Source organism: Rhinopithecus roxellana, chromosome 11 (genome assembly GCF_007565055.1).
Source record: "Rhinopithecus roxellana isolate Shanxi Qingling chromosome 11, ASM756505v1, whole genome shotgun sequence".
NCBI classification, from domain to species: Eukaryota; Metazoa; Chordata; class Mammalia; order Primates; family Cercopithecidae; genus Rhinopithecus; species Rhinopithecus roxellana.
This window is the reverse complement of record NC_044559.1, coordinates 30,664,394-30,685,682: the sequence shown is the minus strand read 5'-3', so window position 1 is coordinate 30,685,682 and position 21,289 is coordinate 30,664,394. Positions and strand designations below refer to the sequence as shown.

General features: G+C 46.1%; 1 protein-coding gene across 1 annotated transcript in view; it reads right to left on the bottom strand.

Annotated features, from left to right (window-relative positions):
- DMBT1 (deleted in malignant brain tumors 1) overlaps positions 1 to 21,289 on the bottom strand; it is a 164,637-nt gene that overhangs the window by 59,684 nt on the left and 83,664 nt on the right. The gene's annotated exons all lie outside the window — the stretch shown is intronic.

The window sequence follows — 21,289 nt, the reverse complement described above, 5'->3', positions numbered from 1 at the left end:
GAACTCTAATTAGTTGTCTTAAAAAAAAGTCTAAGTGTTTATTGGACTAACAGAAACTAGTTCAGAGGCTTTTCAGTTCACATGACTCTGGTAATCTTTGGTAAGATTAATTTGGTAAATTTAATTTTCTCTGTTGATTTGAAATCTTAAAGGCATGTTATGTTAAATTAAGTATTCCTAGAATTTTCACCGGGAATTAGACTTACTAACAGTTAGAGAAATAGGAGAATAAGATGTGTTTTTGGTGAAACAAAAACATAAGGATATGGTTTTTGCTTAAGAAAATGTATTTTTTTGTAGTTTAGAGGACCATTCTACTGGTGTTAAGATAAAAACTACTGCTTGCATCCAACCATTTTTTAATAAACTGGTGAGTTTGTGTTGATATCTCTTGGTTAGAGTTCCAAAGTAAAAGCTAGAGGATCTTTGTATGAGTGTGTATGTGTGCTTAGATGTATTTATGTGTACATACATCTGTTTTATTATGTGTTGTGACCAGAAGGTACTAAATTGGCTTAGAAATAAAGGAGTACTCATAAATTAAGGAAATAAGCCCAAATGTGTGAGATGGCCCCATGCACTGGAGCACTTTCAGCACTTTCTTGAAGAAAACTACAAAACAAAATAGAGGACCAGTGACTTAGAAGCCTGCCTGAGCAGAAGACACCAGCCCCTCATCCATGGCCACAGTTATGGGAGAGCAAGTTGCTGTGGGGGCAGCTCCACAGGGCAGCCCTGTGCTGAGCAGAGTGTGTCCTTCAGGATGATAGGCCTGCAGCCCTGGCCAGACCAGGCACTTTCCAGGGCCAACACTTCAGCCTGATCTTGCACCCCTCGTCTTCACTTAGTCCCCAGTGGCTCTGTAGGATAGGAAGATAAGAGGGGCACATCCCAGAACAGCAGAAATACAGGAACCTTCTGTACTAGTTTTCCTATTGGCTGAACCTTGAGCCTCTTGTTGACAGGGACAGTCAGAACCAAAAAAACCTTTGAAAAAGGAAAGGGTCAATAGGAAAATGTTCCAAACATCTCACTCCTCTGACCCGTGGAGAAATAGTGACACAAGAAATGCCTGGCTCATTCAGCCCTGTCCTCCCCTCAAGCTCCTTCTCTCTGTTCCCTGATTCATGACCTTCATGAACATACCATTATTTTCTGCCTTATGAAAACAAAGTTTGTAGAGAGGGTTGTAGCACTGCTTGTGTAAGAGCTGTTTCCCAGGTGTCCTTCCTTCTAGAAAGCCCCGAGTAACTTAGTGGGGTATTGACAGCACCCCATGTCTGGAGAGGGAGGAGCCCTTAGTCTCTCAGATTTCATCACCTGTCTCATCCACCACTGTGGCCTGTGCTTGGCTTTGTCTGGAGTTGATGGAAATGTGACTCCCACGTTAAAATCCATGATGATGGCCCTGGGAACAGCACACAGCAAAGATGCCCAGTGTGTGAGGCTCCCACCAACAGTGTGGGCTTTTCTGTTTTACTCAGAGTTGTTAAAGGGACCCATACCCAGATTCGAAGGGCTGTTTCTTATCAGTCAGTAGGAAACAGAAGAAATGTAACATGAATCCCTAAAACATGCTTTATTTTCACCACATTTGGCAGATTTTTGAGGAGAAAATCAAGGCCAACACCTCTTTTGTGTTCCCTGGAGTTCTTTTACTACTGCAGGCCAAAGAGACAGCAAATCATCAGTTCTGCTTCAAGACAGACGGCATTAGTCAGAGTTCTCCAGAGAGAGAGAGAACCAATGTGATAGATGGTTGATAAAGAGAGATGATAGATATAGACAGATAGCTTAGATAGATAGATAGATAGATAGATAGATAGATAGATAGATAGATGGATAGATAATAGGTAGATAGATGATAGATAGCTAGATAAGTGATAGATAGATAGATAGATAGATAGATAGATAGATAGATAATAGATAGATGATAGATAGATAGATAGATAGATAGATAGATAGGTGATAGATAGATAGATAGATAGATAGATAGATAGATAGATAGATAATAGATAGAGGCAATTTATTTATTGGGGGGAATTGGCTCATGCTATTATGGAGGCAGGGAAGTCTCATGAGAGTCCGTCTGCAAGCTGGAGCCCCAGGGATGCCAGTTGTGTGGTGCAGTCAAGTCTGAAGGCCTCACCATGGGAGGTGATGATGGTATCACTCTCAATCTGAAGATGAAGCCTGAGAACCTATTAGTGCACTGCTGCAAGTCCTAAAGTGCAAAGACCAGAGAACCAGGAGTTCTGATGTCCAGGGCAGGAGACGAAGGATGTCCCAGCACCAGGGGACAGAGAGCACGACTGCATGGTTCCCTGGTGTTTTTGTACTCTCTGGGCTCCAATGAATTGAATGGTGACCACTCACAGCGATGGTGAATCTTTCCATTCAGTTCACTGATTCACACCCATCTCCTCCAGAAACACCCTCAGAGACACACCCAGAAATACTGCTTTCCCAGTTATCTGGATGCCTTTTAATCCAGTCAAGTTGACACTTGTACTTAACCATCACAGAGGTTGAACCATTCAGAAAATAAGAATCCACCTGCTTTAAAAAGTGCATCTGAATGGGCTCCCACCACTCTCGGTAATGAGGGTTCAGTTTCCACACTGTCTAACGAGGACAATTATAGCCATTTCCTTGAGGGCATTCTAGGATCCAATATGTTCCTATTTTAAAAGGTTTGTTCTGTACCTGGCAAGTCCTCTGTACGATAAAAAATAAATTAATAAGCTGCCTGAATCACAGGGAAACTGCTCCCGCCTCCAACCCGCATCCTCCGTGCTGAGGTTCTTCCCTCTTCCTTCACAGCTCTCACTTTTGACTCTGAAGATGGAGCAGTCCGTCCGCTCTCCCGACTCTGGGCACTTAGAGGAGGCTCCTGTCCCCCTGAGACACAGGTTCTGTGGAGAGGCAGCTCCTTTCCCTGCCCAGTGAGGCTTCCCAGATGGGAAGGCAGAGGGGACCCTCATGCTGGAAAGGAGTTGACAGAGCTGGGGGGATGTTCCAGGAAGGAGACCCCTGAGAGGTCCAGTCTCATGTCTGAGCCTCTCAAATGCTCCACCCAGCTGTCCTGCCCCAACCCCCCCCAGTGCACACATCTCTGGACCAGCAATGCCCACAGGGACCATGAGGAAGTGTCTCTCTCTCCTTGTCCTTCAGTTCACTCCACTCAGGTGACTCCACTCCTGGTCATGGCACCTGCCCAGCATGTCCTATTGCAGTCTTCCCAGACCTCCCCATCCTGAAGGCCAGGCCTGAGCTCCACCTCACTGGGAAGCCTGGTGTGATCAGTGCAGTTGGGGCCGACTTCAGACTTCACAGTGTCTGCAGCTTCCACCCATTGCCCGGTGGAGGTGTTGGGGGCCATTGCTTCTTGTGCTGCCACTTGACTCTGTGTAAGCTAGTTTCAGTCCTCAACTGAATACAAGCCTCTGGAGATACAGACTGGGCATTGGTCCACTCGTGTGTCAACATGAGTTGCTCCAGGCTATAATTGTATGTCCCGATGCATTTTTTGTACTACCTATACTCAATACTGGGCCACTGGAAGGTGGTCTCACCTTTTTTTCTGGCAGTCACAGAAACATCTGTATATGCAATATGTCACTCTGCTGGCTTCCACAGAGAAGGGGAGAATCAGCACATTCCCCCCTTCCCCACCTACCTTCTGAGTCACTATGGTAATATGCATCAAAGAATGTGGATGGTTGGCTGAAAGTTCTGTTATATATGATGGTCATAATATTGGAAGAGGATTGGTAGGTCAGGGACACGTCTTTACACATTTTGCTCAGGGATCTGGACCGCAGAGATCGATCCAAGACTTCTACCTGTTCACTCCCACAGGTGAGGCTGTGGGGCAGAGAACTGACAGGTGTTAGCATTTGGAATCACCCTCCCTCCAGCAGGCAGCCTCCTCCCCAGCGACTGGCACCAGCTTTTATCAGCTCCGCTTCTCAGAAGTGCAAGGCCTGGGGTGAGCAAGGAATGGAAAGTCTAACAGTTCTTCTGTACACAGATTAGTCTCTTTCCATAACCCCTGAATAAAATAAATGTTTTGTTCACCAGGGCTGCAGGCATCTTCCAAGTCCCCTTGGGAGCCCTGCCTGTGGATGGGAATACCACTCAGAAATTTTAATTCCAGGCACCAGCTGTGTTTCAGGCCCCACAAGCTACAAAATCTGCATCTCAGGGACATGCATTTCAGTCACAGCCTCTGTGTCAGAATGAGATGCTCCAGACATGAGTGTGTGGATGCCACTCTGTGATTCCTGCTTCTCCTTCCCTTGGCAAATAGAGGGGCAACAAGGGTCCCCAGCCCAAGCTTGGCTTCCTTGACTCAAGGCAGGGAAGGGCCTCCATTTCTTACCTACAGTGAGATATTGCGGACATGGATTGTCACTCTCCTGAGAGGTCTCCCCGCTACTCTCACTCCCTTCAACCACCTTTCACACCGCAGTGATCATACTATAAACACAATATTCACTCCCTTCAACTCTCTTCAAACCTGACCTCTCATCCTCAGTTAGCCCCCAGCCAACTTTATGTGCATGGGAGAGTGTTTACAGCTTATCTGAAGTATGAGAAGACCGTTAAGAGATATCCCATTAGGAAACACACAGGGTTGACTTTATACTAGTTTTGTTCTTGGCCCAGCCTGAATTCTTCCTTGATGCCAAGGACAGTGAGATCTAAAACCAATCTTTGAAAAGGGCAAAGACACAATACAGGAAAATGTTCAGAGCTGCCAATCCTGAGCCCGGAAAAATGGTGACACAGGGAATTCCCAACTCCTTTATCCCAGGTCCTTCTCCAACCGCCTTCTCTCCTTGTTTCCCCATCTTAGTCTCCTGGGCTGCACATCCTTTTTCAGAATCACTGGAGCCCGTGTTGGGCAAATGGTCTAAGTTCTATATCTGAGGCAGCCATCTGAAAGATGTTCTTCATCACCCAGAGCACCTGCATAACCTGGAGGTCCAAGCCCAAAAGCCAGTATGGAGGGGAAGGGGGACCTTAGTCACACAAATTCCATCATCTTTCTCATCCACATCCTGGGTTGTGTTTGGCTTGGTCTGGAATTGATGGAAATGTGGCTGCCATGCTCAATCAGAACAGACTGTCTTGGGTATAAATGCTACAGGGTTTTCTGCCTTCTGGGATCTTATCACTGCTTTAGTTCATTCAATCATTCATTTATGTATTCATTCATTATCGATTTTGCCTTGAACCCCAAAAGAGAGCTTCCGTTGCAGTGGTGTCAAAGAATGAAACAAGTGTCAACGTACATTGAAAAGACACCTCGGCCTTTTCTGAAGGTATCTAGTAGGGTGCAAAAGAGAGAGCTCTGCCCATCTGGGAAGGAGTCATGCAGACACTTTGGAAGAGCTGGGCCTCCAACTGAATCATGAAATCCTCGTGGAGGACCCTAAGGAGAGGGCAGATGAGTCTGACAGAGGTAGAAGGAGGCGTTCTCATCAGAGCCCAGTGTGAGCAACGGCAAGGAGCTGCTTCACAGACGGTGCCAGGAACCCCAGTGTGGGGGAGGCCGAAGGCAGGAGTGGGTGGAGATGAGGAGAGGTCCAGGAGCCATAATGGGAAGTATTTTGCAATGCAGGCTAAGGAGAGAGAATCTGACCTGGAAGACAGGGAGGTACTAAATGCATCTGCAGTGGGAAAGGAAGGCTCCAATTCTATTTAGAGGCCTCTGGGTTGAGTAGGGGTAAACTGGCAAGATGACAGGTGGATTTCATCCCAGAAAACTGTACCATCAACAAAAAAAATCACATCCTGAACATTCACTTGAGGAGAGGAAATGACAGATGGATTTTCTTTTGGTTTCACCCGGATGACCCAGATACATTCCGTTTTGTTCCTGACTGAGTTGAAAACCTTCCCAGAGAATACGTCAGGACACCCCCCACATCGAGGACACGCCTACACTGAGGACAGCCCCACACTGAGGACACACCCACACTGAGGACGCCCCACCCTTAGGACACCCCCACCCTTAGGATACCCCCACACTGAGGACACCCCCACACTGAGGATGCCCCCACACCAAAGACACCCCAACACCGAGGATGCCCCCACACTGAGGAAACCCCCACACTGAGGACACCCCCACACTGAGCGGGTCCTACAACCACAGAATCAGGAACCAGCATGGCTCCAGGGCATCTCCTGAGCTGAGGGACTTTGCTATTTCTGGGGCAAATGGTTGTTGATACTCACCACTTTCAGGAGTTCTCAGAAAAATTGCTGATCAGGCCAGGTGCGGTGGCTCACACATGTAATCCCAGAACTTTGGGAGGCCGAGGCAGGCACATCACTTGAGATCAGAAGTTTGAGACCAGTCTAGCCAACAGGGTGAAATCCCGTCTGTACTAAAAAATACAAACATTAGCTGGGTGTGGTTGTGCACACCTGTAATCCCATCTACTCAAGAGGCTGAGGCACAAGAATCACTTGAACTCAGGAGGTGGAGGTTGTAGTGAGTCAAGATAGCGCCACTGCCCTCCAGCCTGGGTGACAGAGCCAGACTCGGTCTCAAAGAAACAAAAACAAAACAAAACAAAAACAAAAAAGAAAAAAGAAAATTGGTGACCAAATAGCCATTCCCCCAAAACTAATGGGCTTCTGTTTCATACACTCAGAGATTTTGAGTTCTCACACCCATTTGTAGTATAATTTTTTTTAGATCACTGGGAAATAGAGGAAATTTAGCACCCCTCAGCAAATATTCCTTATCCTCTACCCCACTGCCACAATGGAAAACAGAAAGTCAGCATGAATACCTCCTTTCTACCTCTCCGACTGTCCTTTCCTAAGGAGGCCAGAAAAAGTAGCAAATAGGCAGTGTTCCTGCCCCCAGAGAGGCCTAACCCCTCATATATATGAGAATCCATGTCACTGTAAGACCCGAAGGTGCGGTTCCAGAACACTGTTCAGTGAGATGAAAGTAGCACCTAGCATAAGGGGGCAAACGTGTTCGGATGTGTAAAGTGCCCAGCAGGTACCCAGCAACTGCCTAAGCACTCAGTAAATAAATCCATCCATCAACAAGCTGCCTGCAGCAGGAGGAAACCTCTCCTCTCTTCCCTCTGACCCACACTCTCCACGCTGCAGTTCTTCCGTCTTCCTTCAAGGCTTTCATCTCTGACTCCGAGGATACAGCAGCCCCTCAGCTCTCCAGAACTCCAGGTGTTTAGAAGAGGCTCCCATTCTCCTGGGACACAGCTGGGCAGGGAGGCAGTTCCTTTCTCTGCACAGTGAGGCTGCAGAGAAGGCAGGAGAAGAGAAGGGGCTCCATGGGGCTTGAAGGAGTTGGGGGGCACACAGAGGAAGACCATATGTGGAGACAGAAGTTTCAGGATTGAGCTGAAGTTGTATCAGTGCTAAAGCTGATATTCAGATACATGTACCACATTCTTTTGGCCCAGAAAAAGGCTCAGGTCCCACACTTCCTGTTGAGACATGTGGTGTCCAACTCAGAAATATGTAGTCCTTGTGTGAGGAGAGGGAAAGGGTGAATATATATTGCCCATGTTTACTTCTTGTCATTGTTGGTGAATGGATTATTCCTGAATAACCATGAAAACAGAAAAGCAAAACGAAAAGCCGAAGTTACCAATGAGTCAAGGGAGGAGAATGGAAAATGACCACACTATGAGGAGGAGCTTGAGAGCAAAGGGACAGAGCTGGGCAGGGAGAGGAGGGGACATTGCTGTCCCCATCCCTGGAGCAGCCCTGGGTCACAAGGAAAGAAGGAATGGCTCTCAGCACTCATGGACCAGCCCACTCACTGCTTTCTCCTTGTCTGGTTTGACTCAAAATGCAATGTCCACATTCTGACACCACAGTCTGAAAAACTGTTCTGATCAAGGGGACTGTCGTGTCCTAGTTTTTGATGAGTTTTGTTGCTTTAGCATGGAAGATCACTTGTCCATGAACCTTTCATCCTGGGCAAAACTGGAGAGTTTTTCACACTAAACGCTTTCTGAACATTTCTTGTTGTAAATTTCATAATAAAATCAATAATCAACTTGAATAAATTTTTAAGTGAAGGGAAATGACACGTTTATTTATGGAAGGCTCACCATTTCAGGGACGTGTCATGGATTTGGATGCAGGAGCTCTGGGTGCAGTCGCAGGGCCTCCCTCAGGCAACGTGTTTCTGTGGCCCACACTCGTGACAGACATGGTGGCAGGAGCCCAGCCTCTGCATCAGACGGCCCTCATCTGGCATGAGAGCATGTGCCTCTAGGGAAGCTGTTTTCAACTTATTTACTTTCTCAAACCCTAAAAATTTTGGGAAAACGATTACTATTCAAAAAGTTCTAATCATGATGGAATTAGACAACCTGTGTGAAATTATTAATGTAGTACCTAGAGAATGTTGAGAGCTGAATAAGTGTTTAATGGTCTTCACCATTATTATTTCTTTGTTACCTGTTTCTATCTCCAATTCATAAATGAGAAAATTGTGGTTGACAGAGGTGAAAGGTCTGACCTGGAGCAGCATGTCTGTCAGCAGGAGAATGGACACAGGCACCTTGTTATTTTTATTTCTTTGACTTTTTTGACCAGAGTTTCCCTGGACCCTTTCCAGTCAAAGACATCAGTGTGCTAAGCAGAAGCTAGAACTCAGCTGGTCCCATCGTATTATTCTATTCCAGGGTGCTCTAGGAACATCAAAGACCTGGATCTGCTCACACTAAATCCCAGGGTACCATGTGCTATGTGCCAGAGCTAGAGGACAATGCCTACCTGCAGCGCCTCTGTATCTGTTAATTTAGAAAAACAGAAAGAGCAAATAAAAGTAGGATTTGCTTTTCTTCTCCACACGTGTCAGTGAGTTTCAGGTCATCTTTCAAGCTCCAAGACAAACATTCAGAACAACTTAGATGACATGACAGAGATACTCGCTTCATGTGAGGTTTACGGGACCCGGACGCTCCTTCCAGCTTCATGGGTGGAAGAAAACTCTGCAAGGGTAGCTCTGGAAGGTCCCTGACCCTGTGTCCTCCTCCTCCGCAATCACATTCATGGAGGACTGTGGGCCTCCTCAAAGCCCACCAAGTGTCTTGGAAAAAACCCAGACCCATCTAGAACCAAGACCAGGAGTCAAGCCCTCTTCTGTCCCCAGAGAGACCTCACACATGGTAAAGCAAGAAGCAGCCACTTCAGCAATGAGCCTGAAATGCACTCACATATGCTCAAATGTGCCTAACCCAGGCCCCAGTGTGAGCTTTGCCCTTCCTGAAACACTCAGAATATGGAGGGAGCACCTTTCTCTGTGTTCTCTTTGTTCCTAAATTCACCCCACTCAGGTGAGTCCACCTCTGCTCACAGCATCTGCTCAGCACGTCCTACTCTGGTCTCATCAGACCTCCCCATGCTGGAGGCCAGGCCTGAGCTCCACCTCACTGGGAAGCCTGGCTTGATCAGCACAGCTGGACAAACCCCAGACCTCACAGGGTCTGCAGCTGCCACCCACTGCCTGGTGGGGGTGTCGGGGGCCATTACTTCTTGTGCTGCTGTTTGACTGTGTGAGCTGGTTTTAGTCCTCAATTGAATACAAGCCTCTTAGGGATGGAGAATGTGTGCTGTGTGTTTCAGTAGTGATTCACAGGGCACCAGCTGTCATCACGTTCCATGAGTTATGAGTTTCTTTATTTTATATATTTTTTCTAGGATTATATATCTTATATAGACATTGGGTATTATACATCCTTGATATTATAAAGTTCACATGCTACTTATTTTGCGTAAATAAATTGGGAAATGCCATAGGGCTTATAATAACATCAACGAAGAGGAAGAAGATAGAGTCTAAGAGACACATGCTCCAATATCAAGAGGACAGGAACGATAGAATAGTTTTCACATCTGATCTACTGACCCCAAAGAAGTAGGTGTACAGAAATGCTGGAACAGAATCCATGTATGTTTCTGGAAGGGTCAGTGGGTCGTACTCCTTCTCCCTCACCCAAGGCTGATCCAGGAAAACTGTGGCTCAACCTTATTTCTGCAGTCACAGGTGCAGCTTCTGCCCAACATGTGCAGAGCCAGGCTCGCCTGGGCCAGGGGAGCATCAGCAGATGCTCACATCACCTGGAACGCCTCCAAAGCAAGACCGTGTCTTATTCTCTCAGCCACTTCTGGGTGAGCCCAGGCTGGCCCACTGTAGAATCTCAGTATAAGTTGCTTAAGGCAAGGAAGAGGCCCATAGATCCAAGAGCTGAGAAATGTTAAAAATCGTGCTGACATCAGCCCAGTGACCAGAACAATCCCTGTCTGTCCCTTCCTCCTCCAGTACTAAGGGGAAAGTGACACATTTTGTATGGAGGAGAGTATCTCACAGCCAATCAGCCATGAGCTTCTTCCTATGCAAAAAGCAAACTACAACACCCTCAGAATGGAACAGGAAAGCAAAGAGAAGCCCAGGACAAAGGGCTCAGGGGCCACACATTACCTGTACTGCACAGCAGTGCCCAAGCGAAGGCTCTGAACAGCCTCATCCTGAGCAAAGCCTGACACCAGCCTCAGGAGTGAGCACAGCTCTGGTGGCTTGGGGCTATATAGAGCCACTCCTGAAATCTGATTCCCTCCCTCCCACCTGGAGCCAGGGCTGTCCAAGCTGCAGGATCTGAGGGTGCTGCAGGATCACCTGCAGCACTGGGTGGTCTAGACAGGGAGGTGTGAGGTGTGGCTAGATGCTAATGAACACTGATCTTTCTCAGTCTGGTTCAGAGTCCTCTGTCACCTAGAACGAGATATAATGATCAGATTCTCCTTCTCGTTTCCTCTCTGGGTGGTCTCAGAGGAAGAATCTCAAGTTGACCACAGACCATCATGACCTCCTAATTGGGCAGCCCGCCTGCCTTAGGTTAGCTCATAGCACTTTCACCTGTGTTACACTGCAAAAGCCTCATAACACCTGAGAGGTGAGGCAGGGCAGGAGTCCTTGGACAGGCAAAGAACGAAGACCCACAAAGACCAGGAGACTTGCCCAAAGTCACAGGGCATCAGGGGTGGAACCAGGGCGAGGTCCCAACCTCCTGACTGCTTGTGGCTCCCACGGCCCTCTCTGTGTCCGTGGAGGACAAAGGCACAGAATCAGGCCCCTAAGTTGCTCGAGGTGTGAGTGGGTCATGGTGGGGCCACTGCAGGGGCAGGTTCACCTGTGTGGGAATGTCCAGGTGGATGGCATGAGTACCTGCGTCTGTATTTATTACACGTGGATCGTGCTCGGACCCACACAGCTCAGTCCCAGGGTGGGATTGTGGTTAAAATAACATAGCACGAGCCTCTGTGGAAACAGGTTGGCAGTTTTCCTTAAGGTTACACAGAGAGTTTCCTTATGGCCCATAAATTCCATCAGGTATATACTTAAGAGAAATGAAAACATAAGCCCACACAAAAATTGGTACATGAATTTCCATAGCAGCATTGCTTATAATAGCCATCATGTGGAAGCAGCCCAAGTGTCCATCAGCTGATGAATAAGTAAGTGAAACGTGGTATGGACTTATGATGGACTGTTCCTCTACCATAAATACGAATGAGAGCTGCAATGCCTACCAAGGACTGTTGCCAATTTATACAACAACTAAGACAACAGGAGCATCCACCTTTCTGAACTATTTACCAAATCTTTTCATGTGTCTTGCTGATCAATTATGCTGGAAACAATACCTAGCTTTATTAAATGTGTGTTTTCCCAAATTCCAGTGGGACTGGCATCTTTTCAACGTCTCTGCTCCAGCTGAGGCTCTTTTGGAAATGCCTGTCCGTCCCTTCAGAACAGTTTTCTCTTGCATTGCTCTTCTTCTTCTTATGAATCATAGAGGCCACACTTGTCATTTCCTTCCCATAACTTTATTTGCACAGGCCCTGATGGGTTTACAGTGTGAAGGAGCTTTCCAACTCAAGTAGAACAGGCCGACCCTGCCGGGCTAGGAGCCATCTAGACATTCATAGCATCCCAGCTGAGGAAGGGAGGCAGAAGTGAAGTTGGTAAGTTTCCTCTCTGCTCAGAATTCAGTGCTAAGGCTGTTTTAGTGTTAAGCTCCCAGGTATTACCAAAGTAAACTGCAATGCTTCCTCACAATTCTCCTTCCTTCTCTTACTCCAGATACCCTGTCCCATTACCCCTCATTCATCTTTCTTCTGGCCCTGGACTGGGGAAGGACAAAGCTCCCCACCATTGGATGTGAATGCCCAGATGGAGCAAATGCAGGAGCCCATGGAGAGGATATGTCCTTCTTCTTGTAGTCCATGCTGAGGATGCTACCATGGGCTCCAATGTGTCAGGGCAGCTGTGCTCCTCACCCAGCAGCATCCCAGCATGGCTGCAGCTTCCTGGGAAGAAGAAGCAGTTAATCTCTTACTACCTAACTTCTTTCCTGGGGGACCCCAGAAATCAAAGTCTTAGGTACCCCAAATAGTGTCTTCTTGGAGGAAAGACCTGGGTTCACACCAGCTTTTGAGGATTTGTGTCCCTCGGATCTTTGTTCCTTCAGGTCATTCCTAGTTTCCAAATGGTCCTAGGCATACCGGCATTTCTCCCATTTGTATGTTCCTTCCTCAGAGCCTTCTGCACTGCAGTTTTTCTCTCTGCTTCTCCAGGAGAGTTTAGTAATTCTCCGCATCTTGTTCAAACACACCCTCTGTCTGCCCCCCACAGATTCAGAACTGTCACACTGGTCTTCTCGCCACTGCCCCAGGGTCTGTCATCATCCACCTCCCCAGCACCCTTGCTTTTATTTTACTGGGAAGAGTTTAAGGATCTTGTGGGCATTTCATAACTTGCTTCTCCAGCATAGTTTCCCTCCTTTTTTATAGAACTCCAATTTTTTCCATGTATCTATTCTCACCCCATGCGCCCAATGTGCCCATGGAGCAACTGACTTCATACTCAGGTCTGAGAACTGGCCTGAGTTGCCACGTCCCACCTGCCCATTATTCACTTAGAAGCCATCTGGGTTACAAGATCGAGTGTGTTGTATAGCCATGCTAGCATCCAAATAACCTTTATTTTATTTAAAAATGGCCTTAAGGTGCAGGACGTGGAATCATGACAATCTGGATATGCTATAGAGAAGTCATGAAGTGCGTTCTTTAAGTGAAAATGTGAATATTCTCGGCTTAAAAAGGAAAAAAGATGTGTGCGCTGAAGTTGCTAAGATCTACAGTACAATAAGATGTTTTGAGAGACAAAGGCAGACCACATTTACATAACTTTTATTATAGTATATTTTTATAACTGTTCTATTTTATTATCATTGTTGTTAATCTCTTACTGTCTAATTTATGAAATAAATGTTGTCATAGGTATGTATGAATAGGAAAAAACATAGTATATATAGGATTTAGTACTACCTGCAATTTCAGGTATTTATTAGGGTCTTGAAATGTATACTTTGTGGATAAGGGGGACTACTGTATTTGTCCTTGGTGTTTAAGCCAACTTGAGTGGGTTTCTGTTACATGAAGCTAAAAATATCCTAACACCTACAATGTCCCATGAATACCAGAAAATAAAACGCCCCTTAAGAAAGTCTTTCAACAACAAGAACAACACTCCATCACCTATTAGTCACGCCCCTTCCAGAACTAACCAGACATGCTCTGCCTGTTCGCTTTTAGTGATACCAAACTCCTTGGACAGGTGGTTACAAAGAAATCTTCCAGGTTCGTCTAACAAATGTTAACTTCATCTTCTTAGAAGCATATGTGCATATCTGCGACTTTGGTTCAGTGCTTCAGCCCAGTCTCCACAAGCCTGTCAAAACTGTTCTAGAATACAACCAAATAAATATCAAAAACAATCAGATAGAAATATGAAAAATACTATGCTTAGAAAACACCCATCCTGACAGTTTACACCAAATGATTCTTAATAACTTTCCTAATCTTAAACTATATTGACAGGGCTTGCAAAAATTAAACCACGGAAAGCCAGGACATAGCTAGAATCAATGGACTATATACTGCTAACTACCACTATAATTCCATATTCACAATGCAACAAATAACCCTGGCACTATTGTGAGCAATTATTGCTCAACTTTGGTACAGACTCAGAATGTTTTAAATTAAACAGATCCAGAAAGTTCAAAAGACTTCATTTTCAATGAAAATATCCAAATTCCTATACAGATTAATTGATGCTTTAACCTCTCTCTCATTTTTTTAAATTCTGTGGTAATAGCCGTCAGAGAGATGAAGCACTTAAGACTTAAAGTCTACAAAAATACCAAATGCATCACTGAATTTCACTCCATTCCAAGTTGGCCCATCACTTGTCATTTGGTAACTGCTCTTATTAAAGAGTTGTATAGCTTTTAAGTCAGCCATTATCTTGAAATCCTTTTCATTCACTGCTTTTGACCATCCAATTCTTCTCACATATCAGAGGTTGTTTCAGCCATTTTTGACATGGAGAGCATAAAACATTCTTTCCTGCTTAGAAGGGAGTTTTTTTTTTTTTTTTTTTTTTTAAACATGAAATGCTTTCAAAGAGAAATACCATGGATTTTAAAGAGTTACAAAGCATTCCTGTTTTTAAAATCACAGTGGTATTTATTGCTTATAATGTGGGGGTTAAATGTTAGCTAATTATATTTACATCCTAATGAGAAACTGATTCATAGCTACTAAAAATAAACATTATGACCTTAGTAACTACGTCCCCAATAGAAAAAAGAAAGAAAGAAGAAAGAAAAAGAAAGAAGGAAAGAAAGAAAGAAGAAAGAAAGAAGAAAGAAGAAAGACAAAGAAGAAAGAGAAGAAAGAGAAGAAAGAAGGAAAGAAAGAAAGAAAGAAAGAAAGAAAGAAAGAAAGAAAGAAAGAAAGAAAGAAAAGAAAAGAGAAGAGAAGAGAAGAGAAGAGAAGAGAAAAGGAAAGAAAGAAGGGAAGAAGAAAGGAAGGAAGGAAGGAAGGAAGGAAGGAAGGAAGGAAGGAAGGAAGGAAGGAAGGAAGGAAGGAAGGAAGGAAGGAAGAGGTCAACATCAACCTACTTTCACATTGCTCCTTATATCAAAGGTGATTGTGGACACCCACAAATGTAGGCCTAAGAAACTTTTATTACAGTTATCCAGGCTTATACAGTTCAAGGCTATATGCCAACTGATGAATTTATTTATTTAAAGAAAAAATGTCCAAGGCAGAGGGGAAGGGTGATGTGAGCAAGATGGCAGAATAGGAATCCCCAGCTCTCACTTCTCCACAGAACAACAATTGGGCAACCATCCACAGACACATATACCTGTATGGAAGCTTCAGGACCCAGGTAGGAGGTTGTGACACACCATTGGAACCTAAGAGCATGGAAATCTGCTTCTAGAAAGTATGCCTGTGTCCCAGGAACAGGTCAGCTACCATAGACTCAGCCCCAGACTCAAAACCAGCCTGCATAGTCAACTCTAGCCCTACTATCCATAGTGCTAAAAGCAGTCTCTTTTCTCTGGGGACCCCACAGAAACTATACTCACCCACACCCAGGATAACAGGACTGCCAACCATGGACCCAGCTGAAGACATGAAAGAAGCCCCATGACCAAGGGTCATCCCATCTTGACTGCAGTCCCAGAGGCAGCATATCTGTCTTGAGACCCAGTAGATCATTTCCTACAAAATCCAGTCTTTAAAGATCAGAAGAGGCGACTGCTCCTTTAGATGCACAGACACCAATGCAAGATTACAAGGACCATTAAGAATCAGGCAAACATGATTCCATCAAAGGAAACTAATAAGCCTCCAGTAACCAACTCTAAAGAAGTGGAAATCCATTAACTACTTGACAAATAATTCAAATAATTGTCTTGAAGTTCATAGAAAAGAACAGACTTAGTAGTACATGAAATCTATGAAACAACAATGACCAAAATTATAAGTTCATTTAAAAAATAGAAACCATAAAAAGAAACAAGCAGAAATCCTATCACTGAAGAATAAAATGACTGAGCTGAAAAACTCAAGAGATCTTTGATAGTAAGCACAATTGGCAGAAGAAAGAATCAGTGAACTCAAACACTGGTTATTTGAAATCATTTGGTTAGATAAACAAAAAGAAGAAAGATGAAAAAGAGGGGGAAAAGACTGGGATTTATGTGACACCGTCAGGCAAACAAATGTAAATATTCTGAGAATTCCAGATGCAGAAAAGAGAGAAAAAAGGGAGAAAAACATATTTAAGAAAATCATAATTGAGAATTTCTGATACCTAGGCAGAGAAATGGACATTCAGATTCATGAAGATCAAAGGTTCCCAATAGGTTGAATCCTAAAAGGTTTACACTGAGACACAATATAATTAAATTTTCAGTAGTCAAAGAGAGAATTTTGAGAGAAACAAGAGAAAAGCAACTTATCATATACAAAGGCATTCCCCTTAAGACTGAGTTAATTTCTCAGTGGAAACTTTGCAGGCCAGGAGAGAGTGGGATAATGATATATTCAAAATACTAAAAGAAAAGAGTCATCCAACCATTAATACTTTAGACGGGAAAACTGTCCTTTTTAAACAAAGGAAATATAAAGATTTTCCCAGACTAACTGTAACCAAGGGAGTTCATTAGTTTATCACCACTAGACCTTCCCTACAAGAAATGCTAAAAGGAATTATTCAAATTGAGTTGAAAAGAGACTAAAAAAGTGAAAGTCTAAATTTCATTGCTAAAGGTTTTCCAGTCTTCTGTGTTTCGTGATTGTTACAGCATCTGGACTTCCTCTTCCCTATAGCCTTGTCCAGAGGCTCTAGAGTGAGCAGTTATTCTGGTTTGTCTGAGATTGAAGGGTTCCAGAACTTGAGATTTTCAGTGCTAAAACTGGAAAAGTCCCAGGGAAATAGTGCTGAATTGGTTCCCCTACCAAAGTTCTTGGTGTAATTTAAAGGACAACCCAGTGATCAGAGGAAGGGAGAAGAGACAGAGATTTTATTAACAAAAGTGCCAGGAAAATAATACTGAATTGGTTCCCCTACCAGAATTCTGGATGTAATTTAAAGGAAGATCCAGTGATCAGAGAAAGGGAGAAGAGACAACAGTTTTATTAACCAGGCAGCCATCCTGACACAATGGGAGCCAACCAGATCCTGGCCAAACCTAACCAGAGAGGCTTCCACAAAGATTTAAGAGTTCCAGCAGTTTCCTGATACCCCCTCACCAACTCCACTCCTCTCCTCACAGCACACAGAAGACAGCCCTCTGGGAGAAGGTGACAAGCTGGGACAGTCACTGTGGGTCTCTATTCTGAGAAGTTACTGATCCTGTGTCCCCTGTGAGTTTCTTCATAATCTTCCACCCCCACCCACCCCTCCAATACAAAAGTCTGAGCTTGGCACTATCCCTAGGCACCCCAGGCCAACACTCAGCCCTCCAGTATTTACATACTTGGGAGAAGACAGGTATCAAGAAGCAAAGACTCGCCATCTTTGCCACCTGTAGCCCCATATATAGAAAGCTGCAATGGTGAATGGGGTGGAGGAGGGTTGAAGAGAGATTCTAACTCATCAGAACACAGGAAAGCCTGGGTGGCTGTGCACACATTCCAAGCCTCCCTGACCATGGAGAGCTCCCCAGTAGGCTGTGAATGAGGATGGAGCAGTTCACCCCTCTATGTTCCCTGCCAGCTCTGTACAAATCTTAGATCTCTGTCAGATGAGTCATAACCCAACATGGTGGCCTCACTCTGCCTTGGCCTCTCCTTTGTCCTGAGCAGCTATCCCAGGCCAAGCCCTTTGGGCCATCCGTGCCCCCACATGACTCCATCACTTAATCTTGGAGCTTCAGCCTCTTGGAAGAGGCTGTTGCAGAAACAAATGTTTGTCTCTGATTCCGCAGGGATGCTATTCCTCATTTCGAAGCTTGGACAAACCATATGGGCTCCCAGGCACTTACAGGTATAGAGTTCCAGGGAAAACAGAACTGTCACCTGAAGGTTGGCTCAGGCCAGAGATCCACAGCTGGGGCTGAGGGGTATCAGACTTCCTCATGGCTAAGAGGAACAGGAGAAGGAATTTGGTGCTGGACTCAGGCAGAGGGAGATGAGGCAGTACTCTGACATGTGCCATCCCGTAGCCTCCACCACCTGGCTCCCCATCTTTGGCCTGCCCCTAAACCTGCACCTGGACAGCTTTCCCTTTCCCAGGGGCCCACAGTAGGCCAAGCACCACAACCACTGCTTCCATCAGAGCCTGTGGGAGCTTCCTGAGGCATCTCCTTGCCCAGGTAGCTTTGGATTCCACACTTGCTAAAATACAGATGCTTTCCAAAAAAAAATGTAATGCCAATGGAGGAAACTTGAACATGGCGGCAGGCCAATGAAGTCTTTTTCCAAGCTCTCCTAGTGTAGTTGCCCCTTTCTGGGTGAGCTGTAGGCAGTGGGGTGTTGTGAAATCTCTACCAACAGGCTCTGGGAAGGGGGAAGCTTCCTTTGTATCATGATTTCCATGGTGTGAATCCTCCCCCACGGCCATTTTATGCCAGCAATAAGACGCCAGTGCATGTGGAGCTGGGAGAGCTGGGCAGTCACTCCGCAGGGGACAGTATTTCCAGCAGACAGACATGATGTGATGTAAATATCCTTGGGCACAGATAATAGTAAAATGGAGTCAAATAACCAGAAAGTGCTGAGTTTTGGTATGTAATACTTTTATTTTTAATATAATTTACTTAATTGTAAGACTCTACAGTTTAATTTTTACAAATGGCCATATAACATCCAGCTTGTATGATTTCGGAAAATGCAGTATTTCACAGACACAGGTTTCCTGAGAGGACCATTTCCCTCCAGTCAGTGCACGCCTGAGTGGCCTCGCTAAGCACTCGGAACACTAAAAGTGTTCCAGCCAACACAGGCAATGGGGAGAGACGCTGAGGTCAAAAGTTTCATCCCCTACAGGAAACGATCATTGGCTGGGACTGTCCCTGATTCCCACACACCAGAAGCCATTCAGGTGCCATCAAACCTGCAGAGGATAGAGCCCCTGCCCAGGGAAGAACCCCTTACTGGCCACTGCAGGGATCCGGATGCCAGGAACAGGGCTGGAAGGGACAGGATCTCAAGGGGCTGCTGGATGCCACCTTCAGCCTGTGGTAGGGACAAGGCAGAAAGGGGAGCTACCATCCACTCTGTTGTCAGAGAATAGATCAGATTCTGTCCTCTTAAAGTAAGGGAAAGGAGCCAGGACAGGCTTTCACAACAGTCCTTTATTAGAGCTGAAAACTGTGGAACCCCTTCCTATAATGGACAACCACTGGCACTCACAGTAAACACAGTAACAAGTTCCTCAGGAATAAAATAGTTCCAAGGTTACTCTGCAGCACCCTCTGGCACTGGCAGGTGGGCCAACAGGAGGGTGGTGAGAGATGCTGCTGTGGTTCGAAGTGGCTGGAGGGCAGCTTCTGTCCCTACAAGGTCACAGGAGACAGCTCAAAACAGGTGCCATGTGGCCCAGCCTTGTGTTCTTCTGGCGTCTGGTTGTCAGTCACTCTGCTGGGGGTGGAGCCTGGGGCAGGATCACTGGGCTATGAGCAGGTCCTGGAGGTGCAGAGAACTTGGAGGAGCCACCACAGGTCAAGTGAGCAGTCCTGTGGGGCCAGCTGGGGTGTGGGTGTGGTGTAGACATCACAACCCTCCTGTAACCCCTCCTTTTGCACCTGGTACTACATCCCACACAGGAGCTGCAGACAGGAGTGTGTCTGATGCAGTTCTCTGTGCAAACTCAATGTGAGGCCAGGCCTCCTGGACTCCTGGGCTCCTGGTGCCTTGAGGATGATGGAACAGGGAGGAGGGAACCTAAGACCAGGAGTCAGTGACCCCAACTCAGACCCCAGCTCTGCCACTCACTGCCCGAATCCTGTGCAGTTCTGTGCTGACTCACCTCTCTCAGCCTCAGTTTCCATCCCTGACAGGTGAGAATAATACCTGGTCACACAGAGGATTAGAGGATTACATCCAAGGTGCCAGGCTGGCAGAAGATGCTTAATCAGTGTTTCCTCTACGGCATATTCTCATGGATGGCAGAGGCTGGGGCAAATGTGAATCAGCAGAAATGAGGCACTTTTAGGTCAATGGTATTTTGATATGGTCTTTTGGGACTTGGAAAGTAGATCTTTCAGGAACACTCAGGGGAAGCCTGCTGAGACCCCGGCCCCACGGTTTCTTTCATCCTCACAGCAGGGACCCATAGTCTCCACTGCTCCTTCTTCAGCTCATGGCACAACCTGGACTCTTTCAGAGGGATTTAAGGAGTCCTAAACCAGCAACTCTCAATATTGGAACAACCTGAGTCTGGTGGGTGACCAATGTCCAGGCCTACCCTCTGGTTAGATTCTGATCTAACTGGCCTGGGTGCAGCCTGGCAGCAGCAGATTCAAAAGCCCCTGGGCCATTCTCATGTGCAGTAGAGTCGAGCACCCTTGCCTCAAACCACAGTCTCAGTTGCTGCGAATCACAGCCACTTGGTGTGAGCCCAGTCCTCCCTGAGTGTGGTGTGGATGGGGGGGACGGGTCCCTGCTCCCAAGCAAGCCTGCTTCTCTGTGTCCCCTGTGACTGGACCCTCAGTCACACTCTGACAGCTTTAGTCCAGAGCCCCTGTCATCAGTGGCCCTGTCTTCTGCTCCACCTGTCACCTGGACGTTACTGTCTCTTGCTGCCAAACTCATCTCTCCCTACTAGCCACTCACCTGGCTGGGCCCTGCTGATAAAGGGGCCCTTACCTCCTTCCTTGAGGGGCTGCCAAGTGGCTAAGACTGTGGTGGTTATCTGTGAAGCAGCACTGGCTACTGGGGCTCTTTTTAAGGAGAGAGGACACTTCAGGAGGTGGAAATGTTTCCAGTGGAAATAAATTTCCCCTTTATAATGGTGACCCTTGCATGACCCCTCTTTGTAGCCGCAGGTTCAAGCACAGAGCCTGGCTTGGGGTTAGAACGCATGGGGACCACTCAGGGCAAGTCTGCTGAGCCCCAGCCCCAGGGTCCCCCTCATCCTCACAGCGGGGACCCGCAGCCTCCACTGCTGCTTCTCAAGCACAGGGTACAACCTGGACATTCATGAATGAGTGAATGAATGAATGGGGAGTTGGGATTCCATGTTGGGTTCCCAGCCTCTGAACTTTTTTGAATTCTCAGATGTCTGACTTGCCACTTCATTACTGTGTTTGATGTGTATCTCAAACCCACACACCACTCCAGGTTCCTGCTTCTTCTGCAACTGCTCAGATCCAGTCCTGGGCTGGTGCCTGCATTCCACTGTATTGACATTGCT